The sequence below is a fragment of the Lontra canadensis genome, unplaced genomic scaffold, assembly GCF_010015895.1.
Source record: "Lontra canadensis isolate GAN:19392208 unplaced genomic scaffold, GSC_riverotter_1.0 scaffold55, whole genome shotgun sequence".
In the NCBI taxonomy this organism is placed as follows: Eukaryota; Metazoa; Chordata; class Mammalia; order Carnivora; family Mustelidae; genus Lontra; species Lontra canadensis.
In genome coordinates, this window is record NW_022631049.1 from 7,549,667 (window position 1) to 7,563,717 (window position 14,051).

Sequence of the window (14,051 nt, forward strand, 5' to 3'; positions counted from 1 at the left end):
GCATTGGGCTCCCTGTTCAGCCAGGAGTCTGGTTTTCCTTCTACACCTCCCTACGCATGCTTGCATGTGCTCTTCCTCTCTCTCTCTCTCGCTTGCAAAAATAAATAAATAAAATCTTTTTAAAAAAAATACAACATGGGGCGCCTGGGTGGCTCTGTGGGTTCAGCCTCTGCCTTCGGCTCAGGTCATGATCTCAGGGTGCTGGGATCAAGTCCCGCATCGGGCTCTCTGCTCAGCAGGGAGCCTACTTCCTCCTCTCTCTCTGCCTGCCTCTCTGCCTCCTTGTGATTTCTGTCTGTTAAATAAATAAATCTTTTAAAAGTATGGACAAACTCTAAAATATATATATATACATATATATATAATAAAACTGACTCAAGAAAAAATAGAAAACCTAAATGGTTCTATAACCATTTAAGAAATGGAATTTAGTCATTTAAAAATGCCGTAGAGATTAAACACCAGACTCCTTCACTTTTAACAGTTTAAAAGTGGGAAGGAGCATAAGAAAAAAAAAAAAAACAAAAACACTCCCAAACACATATCTAAATGGAAATTCCAGGTGGATTAGAGGCTTGGATGTGAAAGGCAAAACTATAAAGCTTTTAGAAGATTAATATCTTTGTGGCATGATGATGGGGAGCTATTTCCTAAACAAGACACTAGAAGCACAAACTATGGAGGAAAAGTACAATAATAAAAAATGTCAGAATAACATAAAAAGAAAATTTGAGATAACATTTCACACTCCCCAAATTGGCAAAAGTTCTAAAGTATGGACAAATCAAGTGTTAGCAAGAATGTGGAGGGTGATAAACTCTTACATAAACTGCTGGTGGGAGTGTAGATTGTTACAACCGCTTGGGAAAGCAATTCAGCCTTATCTAAAAAAGTTGAGGATGTACATGCCATAGACCCAGCTATTAGATATATGCCCCAGGAAGCACATACAAGAACATTCAAAGCTGCAAAATTCATAATAGTAAAAAACTTGAAATAACCCAAATGTTCACCCATGTTAGAATAGATAGATAAATTATGTAATTAGTCATACAATAGAATATTATACAAAGTTGAAAATGAATTAACTAATGCAACACACAACAACATAAGAATGTTATGTCAACAACATAAGAATGATATGTCATATTCTTCTGACAACAGAAGAATATGAAAGCAGCAGGAAGCTTTTTACACATTCCTCTGCCTGGCACTCATATCGTTCCATAATCCATAAAGCCCATTTAATCTATCCAATCTCATGTCCTTCCCCAAAGCACATTAAGTCATTGACTCCATGAGGCACTGCTTCTTTCCTAGTTCCTCCTGTACTCCACGATTCTTTGTCCTCCCTTGATTTCACTTACATTATCACCACCTCCAGAGTCCACCAAAACACCCCAGGTTTTCAAAGAGCGCCACCCCGCAGGAAGCCATTTGCAACAGTTCAACCTCCCTCCTCTGAATTTCCATTGGATTTACTATCAGGACCGTGACATTTTGTGACAAGTTGTTCTCCAGGTAAACTTGATTTCACAGGGGCATCTGGGTGGCTCAGTGGGTTAAAGCCTCTGCCTTCAGCTCAGGTCATGATCCCACAGTTCTGGGATCGAGCCCCACATCGGGCTCTCTGCTCAGCGGGGAGCCTGCTTCCCCTCTCTCTCTGCCTGCCTCTCTGCCTACTTGCGATCTCTGTCAAATAAATAAATAAAATCTTTAAAAAAACAAAAAACAAAAACTTGATTTCACAGATACATAGGGAACCCCGTTACATGATCCAGTCTGTGGGACATGCTGCAAGGGGCACAGAGTGGAACATAAAATAGTCCCCAGGTCCAGTTCTAAAGAGTGAGCTATCAAAACCGCGTGGGAAATTAGGCAAGGCTTTCTCTACAGCTGAGGCTGCTCTTGAGAGAGTTGTAAAGCACCAGGTGGTGAAGTGGTTTGAGCGTGGAACTCACAGACCTGTGTTCTGCTCCCGGCTCCATCCCACGCACTAGCGGTGTGACTGAAACGAGTCGTTTTACTTTTCTATGTTTTCGATTCAGGTATAGTGTTATTACTCACTTCCTGGGTTGTGGTGGGGGTTACACCAGACGGTGCCCTGTGGGGTGCTGAGAACATTGCCTGGCACATAGTAAGCATGGAAAAACAGTGGCTAATACCAAGGAAGATGGCTAGGATTTCCACAGGTAGAGATGATCCTGTGAACAGTTCGATTTGCTGGAGTACAATGTGGAGGCAAGAGGAGTCCAGGTAGAGGGTGGTTTGGATCTACTGTAGAGAAAGACGCTGCATCTGAGAAGTTTGTGCTTAATCCTGTGGGAAAGGGCATTGGGCAAGGTGACCACCAAGACCATTCTTGTTTCTAAGAAGGCCCTGTGGAGATGGTAGAAGCAGGGAAACTGATCAAAACCATCACAAAATTGTTCTGTTTCAGCTCTAGTACAAAGTAATAATGCCATAGGGGTGCCTGGGTGGCTCAGTGGGTTAAACCTCTGTCTTTGGCTCAGGTCATGATCTCAGGATCCTGGGATTGAGCCCCCTCATCGGGCTCTCTGCTCAGCGGGCTCTCTGCTCAGCGGGGAGCCTGCTTCCTCCTCTCTCTCTGCCTGCCTCTCTGCCTACTTGTGATCTCTCTCTGTCAAACAAATAAATAAAATCTCAAAAAAAAAAAAATAATGTCATTAACAGTTGAAACTTGTAATAATATTGTTTTTATTTTGCTTCTGTGGAAACAAAACAGTAAATAAAAAACAAAATAGACATTTACTCTATAGCTTAAACTTAATTCTATTACAATTTCCAAAATTTCCAATAATGCTGATAATCATTTTTATTGCTACAACTCTACAATACAAACATAAGAAAGATTTTCATTGCCAAGGACACTGTGAGAGTAACTCTGTTCTCTCAGTGGCAAATCTGCCACTGACTCTCATCTCTATTCTGGGAGGTAGGCAGGGGGTTGGGAGAGGTTGGAAACAAGGGCTTGAGATGCTGCTTTGAACTGATAATTAGCTTTATTTTTAAATTATCATGGCAGATAGTTATCATGTGACAAATGATGGCTATCTTCTAACAAAAACATAGGCAAATTGCCTTAAAGAGTCAGTTAAATGCTTCATAGTCCTTGCAATATCTTTGAAAACTCTGAAATTCACCCAATCCACTTTGGTATCCATCCTAGACTAGAAAACCCCTGAAAGTTCTTCTCAGCCTTATCAGTCAAAGAAGTAGGGAAAGGATCTTCCTCCATCACATAGACTTTACTCTGGGACTTTGAGTCACTTTGTGGCCCTGCCAAAAATAAAAAGAAAGATAAAATAATGAGAAAGAAATACCATGAACTCTGTTCCCTTTGTGATTTTCTGGCAAATGACATGAAGAGCCCTAGAGTATCGACATGATGGGTGGCAGATTCTTCATGCTGTGAACACAGGCAATGATGATGGAGGGTTGTCTTTTTCATAACTAAGGAGTAAAAAATAACTCCCCTTCTCTGAATGCCTGACTTTCCCTCCCAACAATTCTCAAGATTATGCTTAAGCCTCACTCACTGAATTTACAAATCAACAAACTTAGAAAATGAGTTGAATTATTCATTATGACATAACCTACTTATAAATTCATCATAAGAGAGTAAATCTCTCCACAAGAAAGCCAATGCTTTTCTTGCATTTTATTCCGGCGGACTACTTTTTTTTTAAGCTATTTATTTTACTCCACTATAAGTTTGTTTTGAAAATCTGAAAGACTGGATTTTGCTAAGTACAGATCTTACTTATTTCCATTTCAGAGGTGTTACCCAGAGAATGTACAAAGGATTATTTGTAGCTCATCAGCAAATGCTAGAAAACCTGCCAGGAAGTCTGCGATAACATAAGGTGTATAGCTTCACTGACAAAGAATAGCCCCTTTTAAAAATGAGCTTCAAAAGGAGTTCTTACATTTACAATACACAGTAATGCTCTAAATAATAATAATAATCACCACCCTGGTTTCCTTTCATTAAAAGAAATAATTTATAGGTATTTCAATTTTCACCATCAACAACTGCAGCTTATGAGCGCGTTCAGAGTACTGTGTGGTCACCTGACTTCCACAGATGCTCCCTTGAAATGGAAATAATGGGAGCTGATCGTATTTCCTCCTGAGGGAGGATTCCCACTGCCGTAGATAACAACTGCCACGTGTGTCTGAGAAGCGGGAGCCTCCCAGGGACATGGACAATATGGGAACAGAAACACGCTGCACTGTGAGGAAGCCTCTCTTACTAATGGCAGAAGCCCTATTTGTTGCTCTAACCTTAAAAAACAGACACATCGGGGATGTGTCTGGGTGGCTCAGTCGGTTGAGTGTCGCACCCGATCTCGGCTCAGGTCTCAGGGTCCTGAGTTCAGGCTCCCCATAAGGCTCCGTGCTGGGCGTGGAGCCTACTGAAACAAACAAACGAACAAACAAAAAGCAGACACACATTACCAGAATAAAAATGTGTTAGAAACCATGTAGTCAGTTAAGAAGCATAGGGAGCATTTACTGAGAGCGGCCCTGGCACTGTTCAGAGTACTTGATGCATGAGAACTTGGCTCACTTCATCATAACCTGATAAAGCTGGTTCTGTTATGATCTTCATTTTACAGATGAGGAATCTGAGGCTTGTGAAAGAGAAACGTCCAAGGTCACACAGTAATTGAGAGGCTCACTCGGGATCAAACCCAGCTTTGTTCTTTGAAACCCCATCTCCTAACCACCGGGCAGCCCCACACCCCAGAAAGCTCAGGTGTGGTAGCCTCAGTCATTGGCCAGTGCCCGCCTGGGGTGGGCGTTGGCCTATAGTGGAAACCCGACGTCAACGACGGCGGAACCAGAAGAGCTCCTTCCAGCCTGCTCCCCTTTCCAGAGAGGTGAGACAAAAAAAGTGAGTGGAAGGGTGGGGCCCCATCTCCGGCTCTCCTCTCTGCCACGCTTTGCTCTGCTCTTTACAAATGTGCCGATTTTATTTGCAGTCATCCCAACAGTTTTACTATCGGCAAAGCTGCTGGAAGGGGAGCCTTACTATTTGGTTGCAATAAAAGGGCTTCCAAAGTTCAAGTCCCTCTGTGTGAAGCATTAGTTCTCACAGACAGACCTTCTGTATTGCTGAACAGGACTGTGTCATCAACCAGTTTCTCTGTCATCGGTATGACTGGTGGCAAGATGGAAGGAAATCGTTTGCTACATTGGTTCAGGTTGGCTCTACCACACTGTGGCCATATTGCTCGTTTGTGACTTAGACTGAGAGAAAATATCCTGCCCACGTAGCTATTTCTTTCCTCTTCATCTTAGACACAGAAGGAGCCTGGGGAGAGGAGCTAAGCCACACTCCGCAGATGCCGGGGGTGTCTCTAGTGATTATTGGGCAAGTGCTGGCTTTTCATAATTATAATCCCACCCCCCTCACAGGTTTAAATCTTCCAGGGGACAGAGACCCTCAAATAAGCCAGTACAATGCAGTGTGACAATGAGAAGGGAAAGCTGAGAGGGTTACGTGGGAACAGTGGAAGAGCACCCAATTCAGAACTGGGGGCTGGGATCAGTGAAGCTTTCTCAGAGGAAAGATGTCAGATCTGAAGGGAGAATAGGAATTACTCAGAACAAATGGCCTGAGACAGGAGAGAGGAAAAGGGAAGACAGAGAGAGGGATTAGTATGGTGAAGGCTGGGAAAACAGAGGGAATATGGCATCACCATGGCACTGGAAGGGGTTCCCAGAACTCTTATGTGTTTACCGATTTACATAAGGGCCAAGGAACCTCCTGCAAAAAAAGATTTTATCCGTGTCCAGCTGGGGTTTGGAAATAATAGCCATAATCAAAACCAAATTGTGGCAAATGCTTGCAGAAAATGAGGTGAGAGTCAGCTCTGTTTTCACCCCATGTCATGAGAGGTGGGGTTCTATGTATGCACAGGAAAGGCTGGAAGCAGACTTGAGTGGAACACCTTCCCCTCTACCCACACACTGCCTACAAGCTAGAAGGTGCGCTCTTCCCACTTCTCCTGAGCGATAACTTGGATCTCTGGCCTTGCAGTGCAGGCCCACATGCAAGTTCTCCTAGTCTCAAGGAGACCACAGTCCTGTTCTGCTTGGACTGAGCCACAGATGTTTTCTGCTCTGTCCACATCCATGCCATGGGGATGGTAGAAAAGCACTAGGGCAGGACTTCTCTGGAGCTCTAGCGGCCTGAGGTAGCAGAGTCCTGGCTCAGGGGGCAAAAGAAAGAAGGATCACACCATAATAATATCTGGGAGCTCCGCTTGCTTTAGGAAATGGGCAAAAGTAAAAATAGATTCTCCTGTCTTCAAGGGAACAGTGATACCCCCTGGTACTGGGCACTGCACATTCTCAGCTCTCCTGTCACCCTGGTGGTGGCGATGGCGACAAGGGGAGGTGCCAGCCTGCAAGCGAAACCTCCATGCCTTTGTTGGATCCCAAAATGGAGCTGTGGTTTGGCCAGCAGCAGCAGCAGCAGCAGCAGCAGCAGCAGCAAGAGACAACTGGGACTAATTCATGGATTCCTGTAAAGACCTTGGGAGTTTCTAACCCTCCTACACTGTTGTTGGGAATGTAAGCTGGTATAGCCACACTGGAAAACAGTGTGGAAGTTCCTCAAAAAATTGAAAATAGAGCTATCCTACGACCTAGCAGTTGCATGACTGGGTATTTACCCCAAAGATTCAAATGTAGTGATCTGAAGGGATACTTGTACCCCAATGTTTATAGCAGCAATGTCCACAATAGCCAAACCATGGTAAGAGCCCAGATGCCTATCAACTGATGAATGGATAAAGAAGATACATACAAGGGAATATTACATAGCCATCAAAAAATGAAATCTTGCCAATGAAACCAGAGAGAGAGACTAGCCATAAGACTCTTAATCTCAGGAAACAAACAGGGTTGCTGGAGGAGGAGGGAGGTAGGAGGGATGGGGTGGCTGAGTGATGGACATTGGGGAGGGTGTGTGCTATGGTGAGTGCTGTGAATTGTGTAAGACTGATGAATCATAGACCTGTGCCCCTGAAACAAATAATACATTATATGTTAATTTTAAAAAGAATAAAGTATTTGATAGAAAATATAAAAAAAAAAGACTTTGAGAGTTCCTAGAGATACTTTAGCAAGAGGAAACTATGTAAAAGAAGGTATTTTCTGTGGTTGAGAAGGAAGAAAGGGACTTAAGGCCACTGAAATTTGAGAATGGATGGGTATATATCCCTCCGCACCGGCTGGAGAAGGCTGAGAGATGTGGGTCACATCCCAGAGACATCACTAATATGGCTGAAGATGAAGATTCATAGAACGAGTGTGTGGTTGAATCTTTTGAGGCACTTAACTACACGTCTTGCATATAATGAAATTTCATAAATATTTGGCAATCTCATGACTGACTGCATGTTTTTCTGTTGAATCTCTCTGGAAGGAAAACCTGTAACCATGAAGACAAGGGAATTATGGTGACACAGAATAAGACACATCGACCCCTAGGCATGTGCTTGGAGAGAAACATGGTGAAGCTTGCTGGGACACTGAGTTTTCTGAAGAGTTTTTGGACAAACATTAAACATTTGAACTGGTAAGTAATTTAAGACAGTTTTTATGAAAACAGGCATGACTGGAGATCCCTGGCTGGCTCAGTCGTTAAGCGTCTGCCTTCATCTCAGGTCATGATCCCAGGGTCTGGGATCGAGTCCCACGTCAGGCTCCTTGCTTAGCGGGGAGTCTGCTTCTCCCTCTGCACTCACCTCTGCACATGTGCGCTCTGTCCCCACCCCTTTTCTCTGGGTCTTAAATAAATAAATAAAATCTTTAAAAAGAAGAGGCATGACTGTATTAAGAAACACCATATTAAAAAGCGCACTGAATCTAGCCATACTAAGTGATGTATGAAACAGAATATGAAACAAAGAGAAAACAAAGTGATTTCAGGCTTGCACTAGGACACTTAGAACCTCACCTCAACTCTGTCCTCCCAGGCTCTTCATCTTCACTGCCTTTGGCCCATAGAGGCACTGAAAAGCACTGCTGGGCAGAGGGGTGGGGTGGTGGTCCAGAGATATGGATTTTAAATTTCTAATTAATAAAAATAATAATCCACTTTCTTTTCACTAATAGTAATAGCAATAGTAGCAACAGGCTCGTGTTCAGCAAATGCTTACTAAGTGCCAAGTACTTTTAATGCCTTATCTCATTTAACGCCCACCCCCCCACGCACACACATCTGTTGAGGTCTATACTATTAATGTGTCACTTTACTGATGAGAAACCGAGGCACAGACAGCCGAAGTTACTCGGGGGCTATGGGATGGACCTGGCTTTCAAACCTTGGGGTGGGTCTTCAAAATCCACATGAAGCGATAGGACCTCTGCTGTCCCCAGCCAGAGAAACAGGCTATTGGCCTAAGCCCAAGCAGCCAGCTTTGGGCTGCACCAGTGGCTAGGAGGGTGGCCAGACAAGAAAACCTGACCCCAAAGGCATGCTTTATACTGGTGATATCCAATGATGCCCATTTGTATTTTCCTGAGAAAAGTATGAATGTGAGATGGTCAGAAAGAGGGTACTAGCGCCAGAGGCAATAAAGTGGGAACACAGTGTTCTGCCTGTCCCTGGGGCCCGCTGAGGCAGTTCCCCGGAGGTTTCCCCCATGTCCTCACCTGTGTACACTTTCTGTCCTTCCCTGGCATCTGAGGCAGTCTGTCTGTCTTCTCTACAGCCCGGCAACCTAACACAATACCAATTCAGCGTAGGTCTTTGGGCAAATGCCTTCTCCTTTCTGGGTCTCAGATTTCTTTTCAGTAAGTTAGGCCATTGTGTTCTCAAGTCAGGACAATACGTCCCAGGTCCCAACAAGACACTTGGAATGTGCGCATATGGAGACAGGGGGCCACTCTGATTGTCAAAAAAAAAAAAAAAAAAAAAAAATCAAGGGGATACTCCCACCGTTTAGCACCCAGGAGCCATCGATGCTAAACATATCGAGAAATGCTGTGCGATTCCAAGGTTATACAGGTGCTCCTTCCTATAAAAACAGAAGTAAAGCCATTTTAAGTTTTGCAGCTCTGTTAAATGGGCTTCTTAGAGTTGAAAGTTAAAATGTTAAAGGGACATGAAAAAATACTCATGGTTTATATGGAGCTTTCCAAACAGACTTAAATACTGGGTGATTTTTTAAAGGAAACAGCTTTGCTATGACTGGAGGATTTCTGGCATGTTTCTAATGCCTCTGAGCTCTAAAGATCTAAAAGCCGTGATCACATTAAACACAGATGTCCTATGAGCCAGAAAGTGTTCTGTTGACAAATGGTATGGTAGAATTTTCTCAAATCGTGTTTTTTTTTCCTGCAATTCGAGAAAATTAAGCCATTGGTACCTGATTGTATTTGTCTACTAGTGAGGACTAAGGGAATGTTGGCAGAATCAGACAGGAGCATACCTTGTTAAGGGCCCTTTCTTCAGGGCCAACTGAAGTTGCCTTTTTTGGTCCTCCTGGCTCATATATGAATCTAATGACTTAAATTTTAGGTGATCCTTCCTGCTTACGTTATTCTTGTTGTATCTGATTACCATGGGTGTTATACTTAGCTGAATATTTTTTAGCAACTCACTTTGTAAAAAAAAAAAAAAAAAAAAAAAAAACTTGTTTGCATCCCAAGTAATTTCTGTGAAATGACACTTTGATAAGCTATTTATATTTTTCAGATATACCTTAAAATATATGCGTAATGAAATTTCTTAGCGTTCACCCATATATTACCTTAAATCACCTCCAGTAAATGTCACTATAACCATAACCATAACCATAACCTATAACAATAAAACAAAGGAGCTTTAAAAATCCAGGTCCTACATAGAAAACAGGGGGATTAAAAGAGAATAAATCAACCCATGTTTATAACATGAGTACATAGAAGTTTATGATAAAGTTGACTTAAGCAGCAGTTAGAATGTGTGAGTGTGCAAGTGTGTGTGTTTGTGTGCGTGCATGCAGTTATAGCTAATAGTCTTTGTGGCCTCATGTTGCATTCTGGCATTACCTTCCAAATACTTCTTAATAGGTAACTGTATTGCCACATTGAATTATGAATGCTGTAGCCAAAAGTGAAGAAATTCGACATGTGTGTTAGTCTGTTTTGGCTTACATAGGGTGGACAGTTTCTTTTAGTCTTTGGAAGCCATTGAAACAGATCCTGTGGCCGAGACAAGGGAAAAAATATAACATGTGGGCAGGGAATTGCAGGTGAGGAAGGAGAGAAATGAAGGCAGGAGGAGGGCCAGTGAGAGAGAGAGTTAAAATAGGTTGTTAGATTGTGGTCCCAATGAAATTGAGTACCAACTTCATCAAATTCTTAAGAAGGAATTAGATCTCTCTTTTTTTTTTTAAAGATTTTATTTATTTATTTGACAGACAGAGATCACAGAGAAGCAGGCAGAGAGAGAGGAGGAAGCAGGCTCCCTGCTGAGCAGAGAACCCGATGCGGGCTCGATCCCAGGACCCTGGGATCACGACCTGAGCCGAAGGCAGAGGCTTTAACCCACTAAGCCACCCAGGCACCCCTAGATCTCTTTTTTATTCTTGCAAATATATGGGTTCCTCCACCAGCTATGTCTCTTTTGTTGAACTTATGGAATAACCACAATGAGAGCTTCACATGTATGGAGGACCCTCAGTGTGTCAAAATTCTCATCAAGTCAAAAGGAAGGATTTTAATGTCCAGAATCTATAAAGAACTTAGCAAACTCAACACCCAAAGAACAAATAATCCAATCAAGAAATGGGCAGAAGACATGAATAGACATTTCTGCAAAGAAGACATCCAGACGGCCAACAGACACATGAAAAAGTACTCCATATCACTCGGCATCAGGGAAATACAAATCAAAACCACAATGAGATACCACCTCACACCAGTCAGAATGGCTAAAATTAACAAGTCCGGAAATGACAGATGCTGGCGAGGATGTGGAGAAAGGGGAGCCCTCCTACACTGTTGGTGGGAATGCGAGCTGGTGCAACCACTCTGGAAAACAGCATGGAGGTTCCTCAAAATGGTGAAAATAGAACTACCCTATGACCCAGCAATTGGACTGCTGGGTATTTACCCTAAAGATACAAACGTAGTGATCAGAAGGGGCACGTGCACCCAAATGTTTATAGCAGCAATGTCTACAATAGCCAAACTATGGAAAGAACCTAGATGTTCATCAACAGACGAATGGATAAAGAAGATGTGGTATATATATACAATGGAATACTATGCAGCCATCAAAAGAAATGAAATCTTGCCATTTGTGACAACGTGGATGGAACTAGAGGGTATCATGCTTAGCGAAATAAGTCAATCAGAGAAAGACAACTATCATATGATCTCCCTGATATGAGGGAGAGGAGATGCAACATGAGGGGTTAATGGGGTAGGAGAAGAGTAAATGAAACAAGTTGGGATTGGGAGGGAGACAAACCATAAGTGACTCTTAATCTCACAAAACAAACTGAGGGTTGCTGGGGGGAGGGGGGTTGGGAGGGGGGGTGGGATTATGGACATTAGGTAGGGTATGTGCTATGGTGAGTGCTGTGAAGTGTGTAAACCTGGCGATTCACAGACCTGTACCCCTGGGGAAAAAATAAATATATGTTTATAAAAAATAAAATAAAAAAAAAATAGAAACCTTGAGGCCATAAAAAAAAAAAAAAAGGAAGGATTTTATTTATAGGAAACTAGTGCCAGACCATTGTCAGGTTGACATTGTCCATAGATTTTATCAATGTATCTTGCTTCTTGCAAAGTCCAGGCTGACAGAGTCTCACCTATTTTGTTCACAGTCTGAGCACCAGGGTTGAATACACATACACAGAAGGCACTTAATAAACATTGGCTGAATGAATGGATGAAACTTGGTCTTTCCCAGCTTCAATGAAAAGCACTGCAAAGCGATTGGGAAGAAAATAAGGATTGGTCCCTGATGTTTGTTGATGGAGGCTTTTCCCTGTCACGCAGACCAGAGTAAAACACATGAAATGCTCCACGACCCCTTGTCATTCTTGAAGCCCATTTGCAAGGACTTAGAACCCTAGTGAGAAAGTCCCTCTTCTCCCTCTCTGGGGACAGTTCCCATGGATTTAGAGATAAACTGATGTATACAATTAGTCTGGACTTCAATCTTCAATGGTCTCTGCAGCTTGAAATTCACAACGATGCATGGCTAGTCAGTCTTCAGAACTCTTAAATCCCTTCCCTTTTGCGACCCGCCCCCTCACCTTGGTCACTGAGAAGCCTCACTCTCCTGCCCAGTGTTTCAGGAGTCATCCCCAACAGCTAGTGTTGTCCAATGTATTCTATTTTCAATTAATTTTTAATGTATTTCTAAAAGCAGTTTAACTAGCCTAGCTTTGTAAGATTTTCCCCCATCTGAATATCCAAATCACGGGAAAAAAAAGTCATTTGACAGATAGAAAAGGTAGTATATGGATGACTGATTTGGGGGTTGGAAAAGAGGTTTACACAGGGAAATTATGGCTAGGACACTTTCACACAAAACGAAATCTCAGACGTGGTTCGGTATCATCTTACTGTGTGCGTGCCAGCCACTTTACCAGCCACACTCCGGCTTTTTAAGGTTGCACGCGGGAGACCACGTCTTAGCTCATCTGCCCACACCCAGCGCCCGCAGGCCTGGATCAGTGCATCATTCATTCACTTCATTCACATCCCCCCCGCCCCGCCCCGGGAGCTAGGGCGGGAAGTGACCTCGTCCGGGGGGCGGGGCGGTGGAGTCTCCCGAGCGCCGCCTGGGGCTGGGCGCCCGCAGGTGCACCAGGCAGACGAAGCCACGGAGAGACCTCCCCTGCCCGACGCAGCCCCCGACCCGGGAGTTAGACCAAACCCGTCCTGCCCCGAGGTCGCGAGCCACGCTCGGCCCATTCTTGGGGCCTCGCAGGAGAGCAACGTCCTGCCCAGTCCTCCGCAGGCAGCGCCCTGTGAGCGGGGCAGCAGCTGCACCACCCCCGCAGCCCCCCTCGCGCCCCCCTGAGCGCCCAGGGGCCGTCCCGGGGATTTGTCAGTGCGCCCTATATAGCGGCAGACAGCTGCCATCTGTTATGTTTAGTAACAACCCCACGCCGCTCCCCCTTCCCGGTGAATAAGCCTGCCTCGGTCATTAAGCCGGAAAGTTCTTTTTTAACGACTCCCACTCCCTCTCGAAGGCGGGTTTCGCCCATTAGGCAGCGGCTACGGCTGTCTTCAGCGCCCAGTCCTCCTTTCTCCCTGCCTGCCGACTCGGCTCCGGTGCAGGAGGCCGCTTTCCCTGCTAGCCTGGGCCTCCGGGCAGGTGCCTCACTGCCAAGGCGGAGAGCACCTCCCTCCGCGGGTTCAGTGGAGAGAAAAATCTGTGATGTGTGCACCATTTTAATGCATCGCATTTCAGTTCTGCAAATGCGAAGTGTAAATTGGACTAGAGTATGATTGTGAATCAGACCGGACGTCATGATTAATTTATCACCGTGCTCCAGATACATCAGCTAAAATAATATGAATTTAAAGTAACGGTTCTTCCTGCCTTTGTGTTTGCCGATGAACTCAAAAGAATAGGTCCCTAAAGAAATTAAGGAACTCAGATGCCACTTTCTTCTTGTATTGGCAAAGCAGGGATGTAATTAAACGTTCTCACCCAGGTTTCCAACACCGATTGGAATTGAATTTGCCCACTGACCTTTTCCATCAGCCCATGTCCTACTCTCATTGATACACCAGAAGCTATTGGAGAACACTGGAGTGGAAATGAGCTTTGTCATATTTCAAGCAACATCTGAAATGCCTAAAGTTCTGGTTCTCCGACTGGCTGATTAGCATTTTCTAGGCCATCGCCACTCAGAGTGTGGTCTGTGAAGCCAGGGCACACCGTCACTTTCAAGGTCGTTAGAACGCAGAGTCAGGCTGGACCTCAGACCTATGGAGGTAGGTCCTGAGAGTCTACATTTTTAACAAGACCTCCAGTTAAAGTTTGGGGGAAAATG